Source organism: Podarcis tiliguerta, assembly GCF_965153285.1.
Source record: "Podarcis tiliguerta genome assembly, chromosome: 5".
NCBI lineage: Eukaryota > Metazoa > Chordata > Lepidosauria > Squamata > Lacertidae > Podarcis > Podarcis tiliguerta.
In genome coordinates, this window is record NC_139538.1 from 88,145,153 (window position 1) to 88,161,919 (window position 16,767).

Genomic DNA, 16,767 nt, shown 5'->3' on the forward strand with positions numbered 1-16,767 from the left:
CTGTTGTTGTTGTTTAGTCGTTCAGTCGTGTCCGACTCTTCGTGACCCCATGGACCAGAGCACGCCAGGCACTTCTGTCTTCCACTGCCACCCGCAGTTTGGTCAAACTCATGCTGGTAGCTTCGAGAACACTGTCCAACCATCTCGCTCTGTCGTCCCCTTCTCCTTGTGCCCTCCATCTTTCCCAACATCAGGGTCTTTTCCAGGGAGTCTTCTCTTCTCATGAGGTGGCCAAAGTCTTGGAGCCTCAGCTTCACGATCTGTCCTTCCAGTGAGCACTCAGGGCTGATTTCCTTGAGAATGGATGAATTTGACCTTCTTGCAGTCCATGGGACTCTCAAGAGTTTCCTCCAGCACCATAATTCAAAAGCGTCAATTCTTCGGCGATCAGCCTTCTTTATGGTCCAGCTCTCACTTCCATTCATCACTACTGGGAAAACCATAGCTTTTACTATACGGACCTTTGTTGGCAAGGTTACTCTGCCTCTATAGTCTACCAAAGACAGACTCATGTCAGAGGCAGGTTTGGGGTCTGAAAAGGTGCAGATTTTATTTTATTTATTTTATTTTATTTTTATTAGTTTTAACATACTTTCCAAACAAAACAACCATGCCTTCCCCTCTTATACATTGGTGGCTATAGTTAGCCTGTGACTAACTACTGTCCCTTCTAACGATTTTCAAAATTCATCTCCTACTCCTGCATTTTATCTCGTCATCAAAATTTAGCTTAGTCATCAAAATCCTCTAATCTAGTCTGTTAAATATCATCAACAATATTTCTTATAATTATCATTACAAAACTTCTTGTAACCCTACAAACGTAGTCATTTGACTACAATTGTCTTTCAAATAAGTTACAAATTTACTCCAGTCTTTCAGGAACTTCTGGTCCCCCTGTTCTTGGATTCTCTGTGTCATTGTTGCCAGTTCTGCATAATCCATCAATTTCATCTGCCATTCATCTTTGGTCGGTAATTCTTGTTTCCATTTCTGTGCTAATAATGTTCTTGCAGCCGTAGCTGCATATAAAAATAATTTTTTTGTCTTGTCTATTTATTTCGGTACCTACAATTCCAAGTAGAAATGCTTCTGTTTTTTTAACAAATATATATTTCAACATCCTTTTAAGTTCATTGTATATCATTTCCCAGAAGCCTTTCACTTTCTTACATTCCCACCACAAACTGGCTTTTACCGGTTCAAACTAGCCTAAAGCAGTTCAAAATGACGTAAACCGGTTCCAACTGGTCTGGACCAGGTCCAACCGGCTTAGACCAGTGCAAACTGGTCTGGTGCAGTTCCAACTGATCTGGACTGGTCCCAAGCAGCTTTGACCGGTTCAAACTGGCCTAAACTGGTTCAAACTAGCCCAAACTGGTTCAAACCGGTCTGAACCGGTTCCAACTGGCTAGAATCGGTTCAAACTGGCCTAAACCGGTTCCAACTGGTCTGGACCAGGTCCAACCGGCTTAGACCAGTGCAAACTGGTCTGGTGCAGTTCCAACTGATCTGGACTGGTCCCAAGCAGCTTTGACCGGTTCAAACTGGCCTAAACTGGTTCAAACTAACCTAAACCGGTTCAAACCGGCTTCAACCGGTTCCAAATGGCTTCGACTGGTTTAAACTGGCCTAAACCGGTTCCAACCAGCTTGGACCGGTTTAAACTGGCCTAAACCGGTTCCAACCAGTCTGAACCGGATCCAACCGGATTTGACCAGTTCAAAGTGGCCCAAACCGGTTGAAATCAACTTCAACCCATTCCAACTGGCTTCGTCTGGTTCCAAACGGCATGGACCGGTTCCAAACGTTCTGGACGGGTTCCAACCAGCTTTGACCGGTTTAAACTAGCCTAAGCCAGTTCAAACTGGCCTAAACCAGTTCAAACTGGCTTCAACTGGTTTAAACTGGCTTTTACCAGTTCAAACGAGACTAAACCAGTTCAAACTGGCCTAAACCAGTTCAAAGCGGTCTGAACCAGTTCCAACCGGCTTGGACAGCTTAAAACTGGCCTAAACTGGTTAAAACCGGTTTCGGACCGAATCAAACTGGCCTAAACCGGTTCCAACCATTCTGGACGGGTTCCAACCAGCTTTGACTGTTTCAAACAAGCCTAAACCGGTTCAAACTGACCTAAACCGGTTCCAACTGGTCTGGACCAGGTCCAACCGGCTTAGACCAGTGCAAACTGGTCTGGTGCAGTTCCAACTGATCTGGACTGGTCCCAAGCAGCTTTGTCCGGTTCAAACTAACCTAAACCGGTTCCAACTGGCTTCAACCGGTTCCAACTGGCTTTGACCGGTTTAAACTGGCCTAAACCGGTTCCAACCAGCTTGGACCGGTTTAAACTGGCCTAAACCGGTTCCAGCCAGTCTGAACCGGATCCAACCGGCTTGGACCGGTTCAAACCATTCTGGACGGGTTCCAACCAGCTATGACTGTTTCAAACTAGCCTAAACCGGTTCAAACTGGCCTAAACCGGCTCAGACTGGCTTCACCCGGCTCAAACTGGCTTTTACCGTTTCAAACTAGCCTAAAGCAGTTCAAAATGACCTAAACCGGTTCCAACTGGTCTGAACCAGCTCAAACTGGCCTAAACCGGCTCAGACTGGCTTCACCCGGCTCAAACTGGCTTTTACCGTTTCAAACTAGCCTAAAGCAGTTCAAACTAACCTAAACCGGTTCAAACTGGCCTAAATCGGCTCAGACTGGCTTCACCCGGTTCAAACTGGCTTTTACCGGTTCAAACTAGCCTAAAGCAGTTCAAAATGGCCTAAACCGGTTCCAACTGGTCTGGACCAGGTCCAACCAGCTTAGACCAGCGTAAACTGGTCTGGTGCAGTTCCAACTGATCTGGACTGGTCCCAACCAGCTTTGACCGGTTTAAACTGGCCTAAACCGGTTCCAAGCAGCTTGGACCGGTTTAAACTGGCCTAAACCGGTTTAAACTGGCCTAAACCGGTTTCAACCAGTCTGAACCGGATCCAACTGGCTTGGACCGGTTCAAACAGGCCTAAACCGGTTCAAACTGGCCTAAACCAGTTCCAACCGGTCTGGACCGGATCAAACTGGCCTCGAACTGTTCAAACTGGTCTGGACCGGTTCCAACCGGATTTGACCAGTTCAAAGTGGCCTAAACCGGTTGAAATCTGCTTCAACCCATTCCAACTGGCTTCGTCCGGTTCCAAACGGCATGGACCGGTTCCAAACGTTCTGGACGGGTTCCAACCAGCTTTGACCGGTTTAAACTAGCCTAAGCCAGTTCAAACTGGCCTAAACCAGTTCAAACTGGCTTCAACCGGTTTAAACTGGCTTTTACCAGTTCAAACGAGACTAAACCAGTTCAAACTGGCCTAAACCAGTTCAAAGCGTTCTGAACCAGTTCCAACCGGCTTGGACAGCTTAAAACTGGCCTAAACTGGTTAAAACCGGTTTCGGACCGAATCAAACTGGCCTAAACCGGTTCCAACCATTCTGGACGGGTTCCAACCAGCTTTGACTGTTTCAAACAAGCCTAAACCGGTTCAAACTGACCTAAACCGGTTCCAACTGGTCTGAACCAGGTCCAACCGGCTTAGACCAGTGCAAACTGGTCTGGTGCAGTTCCAACTGATCTGGACTGGTCCCAAGCAGCTTTGACCGGTTCAAACTAACCTAAACTGGTTCAAACTGGCTTCAACCGGTTCCAACTGGCTTTGACCGGTTTAAACTGGCCTAAACCGGTTCCAACCAGCTTGGACCGGTTTAAACTGGCCTTAACCGGTTCCAGCCAGTCTGAACCGGATCCAACCGGCTTGGACCGGTTCAAACTGGCCTAAACCGGTTCAAACTAGCCGAAACTGGTTCAAACTGGTCTGAACCGGTTCCAACCGGCTTGAATCGATTCAAACTGGCCTAAACCAGTGCCAACCGGTCTGGACCGAATCAAACTGGCCTAAACCGGTTCAAACCATTCTGGACGGGTTCCAACCAGCTATGACTGTTTCAAACTAGCCTAAACCGGTTCAAACTGGCCTAAACCGGCTCAGACTGGCTTCACCCGGCTCAAACTGGCTTTTACCGTTTCAAACTAGCCTAAAGCAGTTCAAAATGACCTAAACCGGTTCCAACTGGTCTGAACCAGCTCAAACTGGCCTAAACCGGCTCAGACTGGCTTCACCCGGCTCAAACTGGCTTTTACCGTTTCAAACTAGCCTAAAGCAGTTCAAACTAACCTAAACCGGTTCAAACTGGCCTAAACCGGCTCAGACTGGCTTCACCCGGTTCAAACTGGCTTTTACCGGTTCAAACTAGCCTAAAGCAGTTCAAAATGACCTAAACCGGTTCCAACTGGTCTGGACCAGGTCCAACCGGCTTAGACCAGTGCAAACTGGTCTGGTGCAGTTCCAACTGATCTGGACTGGTCCCAAGCAGCTTTGAACGGTTCAAACTAACCACAACCGGTTCAAATCGGCTTCAACTGGTTCCAACTGGCTTTGACCGGTTTAAACTGGCCTAAACTGGTTCCAACCAGCTTGGACAGGTTTAAACTGGACCAGGTCCAACCGGCTTCATCCAGTTCCAAACGGCCTGGACTGGTTCCAACCATTCTGGACGTATTCCAACCAGCTTTGACCGGTTCTAACTAGCCTAAACCGGTTCAAACTGGCCTAAACCGGTTCAAACTGGCCTTTAACCGACTCAAACTGGCCTAAACCGGCTCAAACTGGCTCCACCCGGTTCAAACTGGCTTTTACAGGTTCAAACTAGCCTAAAGCAGTTCAAACTGGCCTAAACCAGTTCAAACTGGTCTGGACCAGGTCCAACCAGCTTAGACCAGTGCAAACTGGCCTAAACCGGTTCCAACCGCTCTGAACTGGTTCCAACCGGCTCGGACCAGTTGAAACTGCCCTAAACCGGTTCCAACAGGCTTTGACCGGTTCAAACTAGCCTAAACCAGTTCAAACCAGTCTGAACCGGTTCCAACCATCTTGGACCGGTTAACACTGGCCTAAACCTGTTCAAACTGTCCTAAACCGGTTCCAATTGGTATGAACCGGTTCCAACTGGCATGGACCCGTTCCAACTGGTATGGACCGGTTCCAACCGGCTTTGACCGGTTCTAACTGGCCTAAAGCGGTTCCAACCGGCTTCAACCCATTCCAACCAACTTCGTCTGGTTCCAAACGGCCTGGACCGGTTCCAACCCTTCTGGACGTATTCCAACCAGCTTTGACCGGTTTTAACTAGCCTATTCCGGTTCAAACTGGCCTAAAATGGTTCAAACTGGCTTCAACCGGTTTAAACTGGCTTTTACTGGTTTAAACTGGCTTTTACCGGTTTAAACTAGCCTGAATTGGTTCAAACTGGCCAAACTGGTTGAAACTGGTCTGAACCGGTTCCAACCAGCTTTGACCGGTTCTAACTAGCCTAAACCGGTTCAAACTGGCCTAAATAGGTTCAAACTGGCCTAAACCGACTCAAGCTGGCCTAAACCGGCTCAAACTGGCTTCACCCAGTTCAGAACTGGCTTTTACAGGTTCAAACTAGCCTAAAGCAGTTCAAACTGGCCTAAACCGGTTCAAACTAGCCGAAACTGGTTCAAACCGGTCTCAACCGGTTCCAACCGGATTGAATCGGTTCAAATTGGCCTAAACCGGTTCCAACTGGTCTGGACCAGGTCCAACCAGCTTAGACCAGTGCAAACTGGCCTAAACCGGTTCCAGCCACTCTGAAATGGTTCCAACCGGCTTGGACCAGTTGAAACTGCCCTAAACCGGTTCCAACAGGCTTTGACCAGTTCAAACTAGCCTAAACCAGTTCAAACCTGTCTGAACCGGTTCCAACCATCTTGGACCGGTTAACACTGGCCTAAACCTGTTCAAACTGTCCTAAACCGGTTCCAACTGGCATGGACCCGTTCCAACTGGTATGGACCGGTTCCAACTGGCTTTGACCGGTTCTAACTGGCCTAAAGCGGTTCAAACCGGCTTCAACCCATTCCAACCGGCTTCGTCCGGTTCCAAACGGCCTGGACCGGTTCCAACCATTCTGGACGTATTCCAACCAGCTTTGACCGGTTCTAACTAGCCTATACCGGTTCAAACTGGCCTAAAACGGTTCAAACTGGCTTCAACCGGTTTAAACTGGCTTTTACTGGTTTAAGCTAGCCTAAATCGGTTCAAACTGGTCCAAACTGGTTCAAACCGGTCTGAACCGGTTCCAACCAGCTTTGACCGGTTCAAACTAGCCTAAACTGGTTCAAGATGGCCTAAAGCAGTTCAAACTGGTTTGGAACGGTTCAAACTGGCCTAAACCGGTACCAATTGGTCTGGACCGGGTCCAACCGGCTTGGACCAATTCCAACTGGTATGGATCAGTTCCAACTGATCTGGACTTGTCCCAAGCAGCTTTAACCGGTTCAAACGGGCACAAACTGGTTCAAAACGGTCTGGACCGGTTCCAACTGGCTTGTACCAGTGCAAACTGGCCTAAACCGGTTCCAACAGGCTTCGACCCATTCCAACCTACTTCGTCCGGTTTCAAACAGCATGGACCAGTTCCAACCATTCTGGAGGGGTTCAAACCAGCTTTGACCGGTTCAAACTAGCCTAAACCGGTTCAAACTGGCCTAAACCGGTTCAAACTGGCCTAAACTGGTTCAAACCTGTCTAAACCGGTTCCAACCAGCTTTGACCGGTTTAAACTGGCCTATACAGGTTCAAACCGGTCTGAACCGGTTACATCCGGCTTGGACCGGTTCAAACTGGCCCAAACCGGTTCCAACCGGCTTGAACCAGTTTAAACTGTCCTAAACCGGTTCAAACCAGCTTTGACTGGTTTAAACTGTCCTAAACCAGTTCAAACCAGTCTATTGTAGGTGAGTGCAACAAGGGAGGAAGGGAGAGGGAGACGCTACCGTAACTCCCAGTTATGTTAGAATTTGTGGCAGTAAACGTAAAGCAAGGCATGAGCCGGCACATATACAAGAATGAATGACGCATTACTAGAAGCGGGTCACAGCTCAAAGCAGAATGCCAAAAAACCACATGTCTATTACAATTTTTGTATGCCACAACTGCTGCTCATATTTTGTTAGCTAAAAAGTGGAAAACCCAAGAATTACCAACGATAGAAGAATGGCAGATGAAGATGATGGATTTTTCGGAGCTAGCCGACCTAACCGGAAGAGTCTGTGACCAGAAGGAGGAGGAGTATCAGAAAGAGTGGATTAAATTTAATGATTACTTAGTTAAATATGTTAAGTTAAATGAACTGAAAACAGCTTGCAGATACTTAATTGGCTTAGGATTTCATTTATGTTAAGTGATGAATTAATATGTTTAATTTCATAATGTGAAGATCTAAGGATGTTAATGTTTAAGTTAAATTTTATAAGAACTGTGATTTGGAAAACCGTTAAAAGGATATGCAATGAAATTCAACCAAGGGGAAGCGAGGAAGTCACTTAACAATGCTAATAAGAGTAATTTTCAATAAGGCTATGATTTATGTTTGTTTGTCATATGTGTTTGTTTGTTTATCATGTTGTGAAAACCAATAAAAAAATGGGGGGGGGGGACCCACATGTCTATTACAAGCTGCAACATCAGTGCAGGTTTTTTTCCCCTAAAGTGGACTGTGCAAATAAGATGGCGGGTCATCAGCAAGTTGTGACATGCTAGAAAGACAGAACATAAATGCTCTCCGAACTGGCAGAGACATTAATGTCTCAACCCTAACCCTCTACCCAAGGGACGATCTCCATTAAAGTTTGCACAAACTGGTAACTTACTTGAAGCCTTAAGCTGATTTTCAGGGCAGAAAATGCAGCAGTATAATGCTCCGCGGGGAACTCAGTCAAAGGCGGGCATTATGCGACCCTTGTTGGCCTTTTGTAGCCCACAATCGCGGGAGATGGGCATTAAAAAAAATGGATTTACTTTTCTCAGCACTCGGGGAGATGCATGGCGAACAGGAGCTTGACCAGTCTTTGGCACCATTTTTGAGTGAATTGGAGAACGTCAGATTTTTTATGAAATTGTGAGCCCGGGGTTTAGGGATTTTCTCAAAAAAATCTTTTTCTGCCGGTGATGTTGTCGAGGGCTGATTTCTTGTCCTGTGACAAAAAGACTTCTGTTTCGACTGCCAAACCTTTAAGGGAAGCATTTGCAACCGTTTGGCACCATTTATCATTGAATTGCGAAAAGTAAGATTTTTGATCCCCTTCATGGATCACTGCCTTGCCGTGGCGAAGGGGCTTGAAGAACTCAGAGAAGCTATGAACTATGCCGAGCAGGGCACCCAAGATGAACAGGTCATAGTGGAGAGTTTTGATCAAACGTGATCCACCTGGAGCAGGAACCGGCAAGCCACTCCAGTATCCCTGCCAAGAAAACTCCATGGACAAAGACAACAGGCATATAAAAGTTATGACACTGGAAGATGAGCCCCTCAGGTCGGAAGGTGTCCAACATGCTACTGGGGAAGAGCAGAGGACAAGTACAAGTAGATCCAGAGCTGATGAAGTGGCTGGGCCAAAGCCGAAAGGACGCTCAGTTGCGGATATGCATGGAAGCGAAAGGAAAGTCCAATGCTGTAAAGAAAAATATTGCATAGGAACCTGGAATGTAAGAACCATGAACCTGGGTAAGTTGGATGTGGTCAAAAATGAGATGGCAAGAATAAATATTGACATCCTGGGCATCAGTGAACTAAAATGGACGGGAATGGGCGAATTCAGTTCGGAAGACCATCATATCTACTACTGTGGGCAAGAAACCCGCAAAAGAAATGGAGTGGCCCTCATAGTCAACAAAAGAGTGGTGAAAGCTGTACTGGGATGCAATCTCAAAAATGATAGAATGATCTCGATTCGAATCCAAGGCAGACCTTTTAACATAACAATAATCCAAGTTTATGCACCAACTACTGGTGCTGAAGAAACTGAAATCGACCAATTCTATGAAGACTTACAACACCTTAGAGAAGTGACACCAAAAAAGGATGTTCTTCTCATTATAGGGGATTGGAATGCTAAAGTAGGGAGTCAAGAGATAAAAGGAACAACTGGCAAATTTGGTCTTGGAATTCAAAATGAAGCAGGGCAAAGGCTAATAGAGTTCTGTCAAGAGAACAAGCTGGTCATCACAAACACTCTTTTCCAACAACACAAGAGACGACTCTACACATGGACATCACCAGATGGGCAGCATCAAAATCAGATTGATTATATTCTCTGCAGCCAAAGATGGAGAAGCTCTATACAGTCAGCAAAAACAAGACCTGGAGCTGACTGTGGCTCAGATCATCAGCTTCTTATAGCAAAATTCAAGCTTAAACTGAAGAAAGTAGGAAAAACCACTGGGCCAGTAAGATACAAACTAAACCAAATCCCTTATGAATACACAGTGGAAGTGAGGAACAGGTTTAAGGATTTAGATTTGGTGGACAGAGTGCCTGAAGAACTATGGATGGAGGCTTGAAACATTATACAGGAGGCAGCAACGAAAACCATCCCAATGAAAAGGAAATGCAAGAAAGCAAAGTGGCTGTCCAATGAGGCCTTACAAATAGCAGGGGAAAGAAGGCAAGCAAAATGCGAGGGAGATAGAGAAAGATACAGGAAATTGAATGCAGAATTCCAAAAAATAGCGAGGAGAGACAAGAAGGCCTTCTTAAATGAGCAATGCAAAGAAATAGAGGAAAACAACAGAATGGGAAGAACCAGAGATCTGTTCAAGAAAATTGGAGATATGAAAGGAACATTTCGTTCAAAGATTTCCATAACAAAGGACAAAAGTGGTAAGGACCTAACAGAAGCAGAAGACATCAAGAAGAGGTGGCAAGAATACACAGAGGAATTATACCAGAAAGATATGGATGTCTCATACACCCCAGGTAGTGTGGTTGCTGACCTTGAGCCAGACATTCTGGAGAGTGAAGTCAAATGGGCCTTAGAAAGCATTGCAAATAACAAGGCCAGTGGAAGTGATGGTATTCCAGCTGAACTATTTAAAATTTTAAAAGATGATGCTGTTAAGGTGCTACACTCAATATGCCAGCAAGTTTGGAAAACTCAGCAGTGGCCAGAGGATTGGAGAAGGTCAGTCTACATCCCAATCCCAAAGAAGGGCAGTGCTAAAAAATGCTCCAACTACCGCACAATTTCACTCATTTCACACGCTAGCAAGGTTATGCTTAAAATTCTTCAAGGAAGGCTCAAGCAGTATGTGGACCGAGAACTCCCAGAAGTGCAAGCTGGATTTAGAAGAGGCAGAGGAACCAGAGACCAAATTGCAAACATGCGCTGGATTATGGAGAAAGCTAGAGAGTTCCAGAAAGACATCTACTTCTGCTTCATTGACTATGCAAAAGCCTTTGACTGTGTCGACCACAGCAAACTATGGCAAGTTCTTAAAGAAATGGGAATGCCTCATCACCTCATCTGTTTCCTGAGAAATCTCTATGTGGGACAAGAAGCTACAGTTAGAACTGGATATGGAACAACTGATTGGTTCAAAATTGGGAAAGGAGTACGACAAGGCTGTATTTTGTCTCCCTGCTTATTTAACTTATATGCAGAATTCATCATGCGAAAGGCTGGGCTGGATGAATCCCTAGCTCGAATTAAGATTGCTGGAAGAAATATCAACAACCTCAGATATGCAGATGACACAACCTTGATGGCAGAAAGTGAGGAGGAATTAAAAAACCTTTTATTGAGGGTGAAAGAGGAGAGCGCAAAATACGGTCTGAAGCTCAACATCAAAAAAACGAAGATCATGGCCACTGGTCCCATCACCTCCTGGCAAATAGAAGGGGAGGAAATGGAGGCAGTGAGAGATTTTACTTTCTTGGGCTCCATGATCACTGCAGATGGTGACAGCAGCCACAAAATTAAGAGACGCCTGCTGCTTGGGAGGAAAGCAATGACAAACCTAGACAGCATTTTAAAAGTATTGATATCACCTTGCCAACAAAGGTCCATATAGTAAAAGCTACGGTTTTCCCAGTAGTGATGTATGGAAGTGAGAGCTGGACCATAAAGAAGGCTGATCGCCGAAGAATTGATGCTTTTGAATTATGGTGCTGGAGGAGACTCTTGAGAGTCCCATGGACTGCAAGAAGATCAAACGCATCCATTCTTAAGGAAATCAGCCCTGAGTGCTCACTGGAAGGACAGATCTTGAAGCTGAGGCTCCAATACTTTGGCCACCTCATGAGAAGAGAAGACTCACTGGAAAAGACCCTGATGTTGGGAAAGATGGAGGGCACAAGGAGAAGGGGACGACAGAGGACGAGATGGTTAGACAGTGTTCTCGAAGCTACAAAGATAAATCTGACAAAACTGCGGGTGGCAGTGGAAGACAGGAGTGCCTGGCATGCTCTGGTCCATGGGGTCACAAAGAGTCGGACACGACTGAACGACTAAACAATAACAACAACAAGATTTTTGATGAAATTGTGACCCCGGGGCTTAGGGATTTTTTTAAAAAAATCTTTTTCTGCCGGTTAAGTTGTCGAGGGCTGATTTCTTTTCCTGTAATAAAAAGCCTTCTGTTTCGACCGCCAAACCTCTCAGGGGAGCATTTGCAACTGTTTGGCACGGATAAGTTGTCAAGGGCTGATTTCTTTTCCTGTGATAAAAAGCCTTCTGTTTCAACAGCCAAACCTTTCAGGGGAGAAATTTCAACCGTTTGACACCATTTTTGAGTGAATTCGAGAACGTAAGATTTTTGATGAAATTGTGACCCCGGGGCTTAGGGATTTTTTCAAAAAAATCTTTGGCTGCCGGTGATGTTGTCGAGGGCTGATTTCCTGTCCTGTGATAAAAAGCCTTCTGTTTCGACCACCAAACCTTTCAGGGGAGCATTTGCAACGGTTTGGCACCATTTTTGAGTGAATTGGAGAACGTCAGATTTTTGATGAAATTGTGACCCCGGGGCTTAGGGATTTTTTTAAAAAAATCGTTTTCTGCGGGTTAAGTTGTTGAGGGCTGATTTCCTGTCCTGTGAAAAAAAGCCTTCTGTTTCGACCGCCAAACCTCTCAGGGGAACATTTGGAACGGTTTGGCACCATTTTTGAGTGAATTGCCGAAAGTCAGATTTTTGATGAAATTGTGACCCCGGGGCTTAGGGATTTTTTCAAAAAAATTTTTTTCTGCCGGTGATGTTGTCGAGGGCTGATTTCATGTCCTGTGATAAAAAGCCTTCTGTTTCGACCACCAAACCTTTCAGGGGAGCATTTGCAACGGTTTGGCACCATTTTTGAGTGAATTGGAGAACGTCAGATTTTTGATGAAATTGTGACCCCGGGGCTTAGGGATTTCTTTAAAAAAATCTTTTTCTGCCGGTGATGTTGTCGAGGGCTGATTTCCTGTCCTGTGATAAAAAGCCTTCTGTTTCGACCGCCAAACCTTTCAGGGGAGCATTGGCAACCGTTTGGCACCATTTTTGAGTGAATCGCCGAAAGTCAGATTTTTGATGAAATTGTGACCCCGGGGCTTAGGGATTTTTTTTAAAAAAATCGTTTTCTGCGGGTTAAGTTGTTGAGGGCTGATTTCCTGTCCTGTGATAAAAAGCCTTCTGTTTCGACCGCCAAACCTCTCAGGGGAACATTTGGAACGGTTTGGAACCATTTTTGAGTGAATTGCCGAAAGTCAGATTTTTGATGGAATTGTGACCCTGGGGCTTAGGGATTTTTCCAAAAAAATAATTTTTTGCGGGTTAAGTTGTCAAGGGCTGATTTCTTTTCCTGTGATAAAAAGCCTTCTGTTTCAACAGCCAAACCTTTCAGGGGAGAAATTTCAACCGTTTGACACCATTTTTGAGTGAATTCGAGAACGTAAGATTTTTGATGAAATTGTGACCCCGGGGCTTAGGGATTTTTTCAAAAAAATCTTTTTCTGCCGGTGATGTTGTCGAGGGCTGATTTCCTGTCCTGTGATATAAAGCCTTCTGTTTCGACCACCAAACCTTTCAGGGGAGCATTTGCAACGGTTTGGCACCATTTTTGAGTGAATTGGAGAACGTCAGATTTTTGATGAAATTGTGACCCCAGGGCTTAGGGATTTTTTTAAAAAAATCGTTTTCTGCGGGTTAAGTTGTTGAGGGCTGATTTCCTGTCCTGTGATAAAAAGCCTTCTGTTTCGACCGCCAAACCTCTCAGGGGAACATTTGGAACGGTTTGGCACCATTTTTGAGTGAATTGCCGAAAGTCAGATTTTTGATGAAATTGTGACCCCGGGGCTTAGGGATTTTTTCAAAAAAATCTTCTTCTTCCGGTTAAGTTGTCGAGGGCTGATTTCTTTTCCTGTGATAAAAAGCCTTCTGTTTCGACCGCCAAACCTCTCAGGGGAGCATTTTAAACCGTTTGGCATCATTTTTGAGAGATTAGGAGAACGTCAGATTTTTGATGAAATTGTGACCCCGGGGCTTAGGGATTTTTTCAAAAAAATCATTTTCTGCCGGTGATGTTGTCGAGGGCTGATTTCTTTTCCTGTGATAAAAAGCCTTCTGTTTCGACCGCCAAACCTTTCAGGGGAGCATTTGCAACCGTTTGGCACCATTTTTGAGCGAATTGGAGAACGTCAGATTTTTGATGAAATTGTGACCCCGGGGCTTAGGGATTTTTTCAAAAAAATCTTTTTCTGCTGGTGATGTTGTCGAGGGCTGATTTCCTGTCCTGTGATAAAAAGCCTTCTGTTTCGACCACCAAACCTTTTAGGGGAGCATTGGCAACCGTTTGGCACCATTTTTGAGTGAATTGCCAAAAGTCATATTTTTCATGAAATTGTGACCCTGGGGCTTTGGGATTTTTTTTCAAAAAAATCATTTTCTGCCTGTGATGTTGTCGAGGGCTGATTTCTTTTCCTGTGATAAAAAGCCTTCTGCTTCGACCACCAAACCATTCAGGGGAGCAATTGGAACCGTTTGCCACCATTTTTGAGTGAATTTCCGAAAGTCAGATTTTTGATGAAATTGTGACCCCGGGGCTTAGGGATTTTTTCAAAAAAATCTTCTTCTTCCGGTTAAGTTGTCGAGGGCTGATTTCTTTTCCTGTGATAAAAAGCCTTCTGTTTCGACCGCCAAACCTTTCAGGGGAGCATTGGCAACCGTTTGGCACCATTTTTGAGTGAATTGCCGAAAGTCAGATTTTTGATGCAATTGTGACCACGGGGCTTACGGAATTTTTTTAAAAAATCTTTTTCTGCCGGTGTTGTGGAGGCCTGATTTCCTGTCCTGTGATAAAAAGCCTTCTGTTTCAACCGCGAAACTTTTCAGGGGAGCAATTGCAACCGTTTGGCACCATTTTTGAGTGAGTTGGAGAACGTCAGATTTTTGATGAAATTGTGACCCCGGGGCTTAGGGATTTTTTCAGAAAAAATTGTTTTCAGCCGGTTAAGTTGTTGAGGGCTGATTTCTTTTCCTGTGATAAAAAGCCTTCTGTTTCGACCACCAAACCTTTCAGGGGAGCAATTGCAACCGTTTGGCACCATTTTTGAGTGAATTGGAGAACGTCAGATTTTTGATGAAATTGTGACCCCGGGGCTTAGGGATTTTTTTTAAAAAATCACTTTCTGCCGGTGATGTTGTCTGGGGCTGATTTCCTGTCCTGTGATAAAAAGCCTTCTGTTTCGACCGCCAAACCTTTCAGGGGAGCATTGGAAACCGTTTGGCACCATTTTTGAGTGAATCGCCGAAAGTCAGATTTTTGATGAAATTGTGACCCCGGGGCTTAGGGATTTTTTTAAAAAAATCGTTTTCTGCGGGTTAAGTTGTTGAGGGCTGATTTCCTGTCCTGTGATAAAAAGCCTTCTGTTTCGACCACCAAACCTTTCATCAGAGCATTTGGAACGGTTTGTCACCATTTTTGAGAGAATTGCCGAAAGTCAGATTTTTGACTTAGGGATTTTTTCAAAAAAATCTATTTCTGCCGGAGATGTTGTCGAGGGCTGATTTCTTTTCCTGTGATAAAAAGCCTTCTGTTTCGACCAACAAACCTTTCAGGGGAGCAATTGGAACCGTTTGGCACCATTTTTGAGTGAGTTGGAGAACGTCAGATTTTTTATGAATTTGTGACCCCGGGGCTTAGGGATTTTTTCAAAAAAATCGTTTTCTTCCAGTTAAGTTGTTGAGGGCTGATTTCTTTTCCTGTGATAAAAAGCCTTCTGTTTCGACTGCCAAACCTCTGAGGGGAGCACCGTTTGGCACCATTTTTGAGTGAATTGGAGAACGTCAGAATTTTGATGAAATTGTGACCCCGGGGCTTAGGGATTTTTTCAAAAAAATCTTTTTCTGCTGGTGATGTTGTCGAGGGCTGATTTCTTTTCCTGTGATAAAAAGCCTTCTGTTTCGACCAACAAACCTTTCAGGGGAGCAATTGGAACCGTTTGGCACCATTTTTGAGTGAGTTGGAGAACGTCAGATTTTTTATGAATTTGTGACCCCGGGGCTTAGGGATTTTTTCAAAAAAATCATTTTCTGCCGGTGATGTTGTCGAGGGCTGATTTCTTTTCCTGTGATAAAAAGCCTTCTGCTTCGACCACCAAACCATTCAGGGGAGCAATTGGAAGCGTTTGCCACCATTTTTGAGTGAATTTCCGAAAGTCAGATTTTTAATGAAATTGTGACCCCGGGGCTTAGGGATTTTTTCAAAAAAATCTTCTTCTTCCGGTTAAGTTGTCGAGGGCTGATTTCTTTTCCTGTGATAAAAGGCCTTCTGTTTCGACCACCAAACCTTTTAGGGGAGCATTGGCAACGGTTTGGCACCATTTTTGAGTGAGTTGGAGAACGTCAGATTTTTTATGAAATTGTGACCCCGGGGCTTAGGGATTTTTTCAAAAAAATCTTTTTCTGCCGGTGATGTTGTCGAGGGCTGATTTTCTGTCCTGTGAAAAAAAGCCTTCTGTTTCGATCACCAAACCTTTTAGGGGAGCATTGGCAACCGTTTGGCACCATTTTTTAGTGAATTGCCGAAAGTCAGATTTTTGATGAAATTGTGACCACGGGGCTTACGTAAGTTTTTTTAAAAATCTTTTTCTGCCGGTGATGTTGTGGAGGCCTGATTTCCTGTCCTGTGATAAAAAGCCTTCTGTTTCGACCGCGAAACTTTTCAGGGGAGCAATTGCAACCGTTTGGCACCATTTTTGAGTGAATTGGAGAACTTCAGATTTTTGATGAAATTGTGACCCCGGGGCTAAGGGATTTTTTCAGAAAAAATTGTTTTCAGCCAGTTAAGTTGTTGAGGGCTGATTTCTTTTCCTGTCATAAAAAGCCTTCTGTTTCGACCACCAAACCTTTCAGGGGAGCAATTGCAACCGTTTGGCACCATTTTTGACTGAATTGGAGAACGTCAGATTTTTGATGAAATTGTGACCCCGGGGCTTAGGGATTTTTTTAAAAAAATCACTTTCTGCTGGTGATGTTGTCTAGGGCTGATTTCCTGTCCTGTGATAAAAAGCCTTCTGTTTCGACTGCCAAACCTTTCAGGGGAGCATTGGCAACCGTTTGGCACCATTTTTGAGTGAATTGCCGAAAGTCAGATTTTTGATGAAATTGTGACCCCGGGGCTTAGGGATTTTTTTAAAAAAATCGTTTTCTGCGGGTTAAGTTGTTGAGGGCTGATTTCCTGTCCTGTGATAAAAAGCCTTCTGTTTCGACCACCAAACCTTTCATCGGAGCATTTGGAACGGTTTGTCACCATTTTTTAGAGAATTGCCGAAAGTCAGATTTTTGACTTAGGGATTTTTTCAAAAAAATCTATTTCTGCCGGTGATGTTGTCGA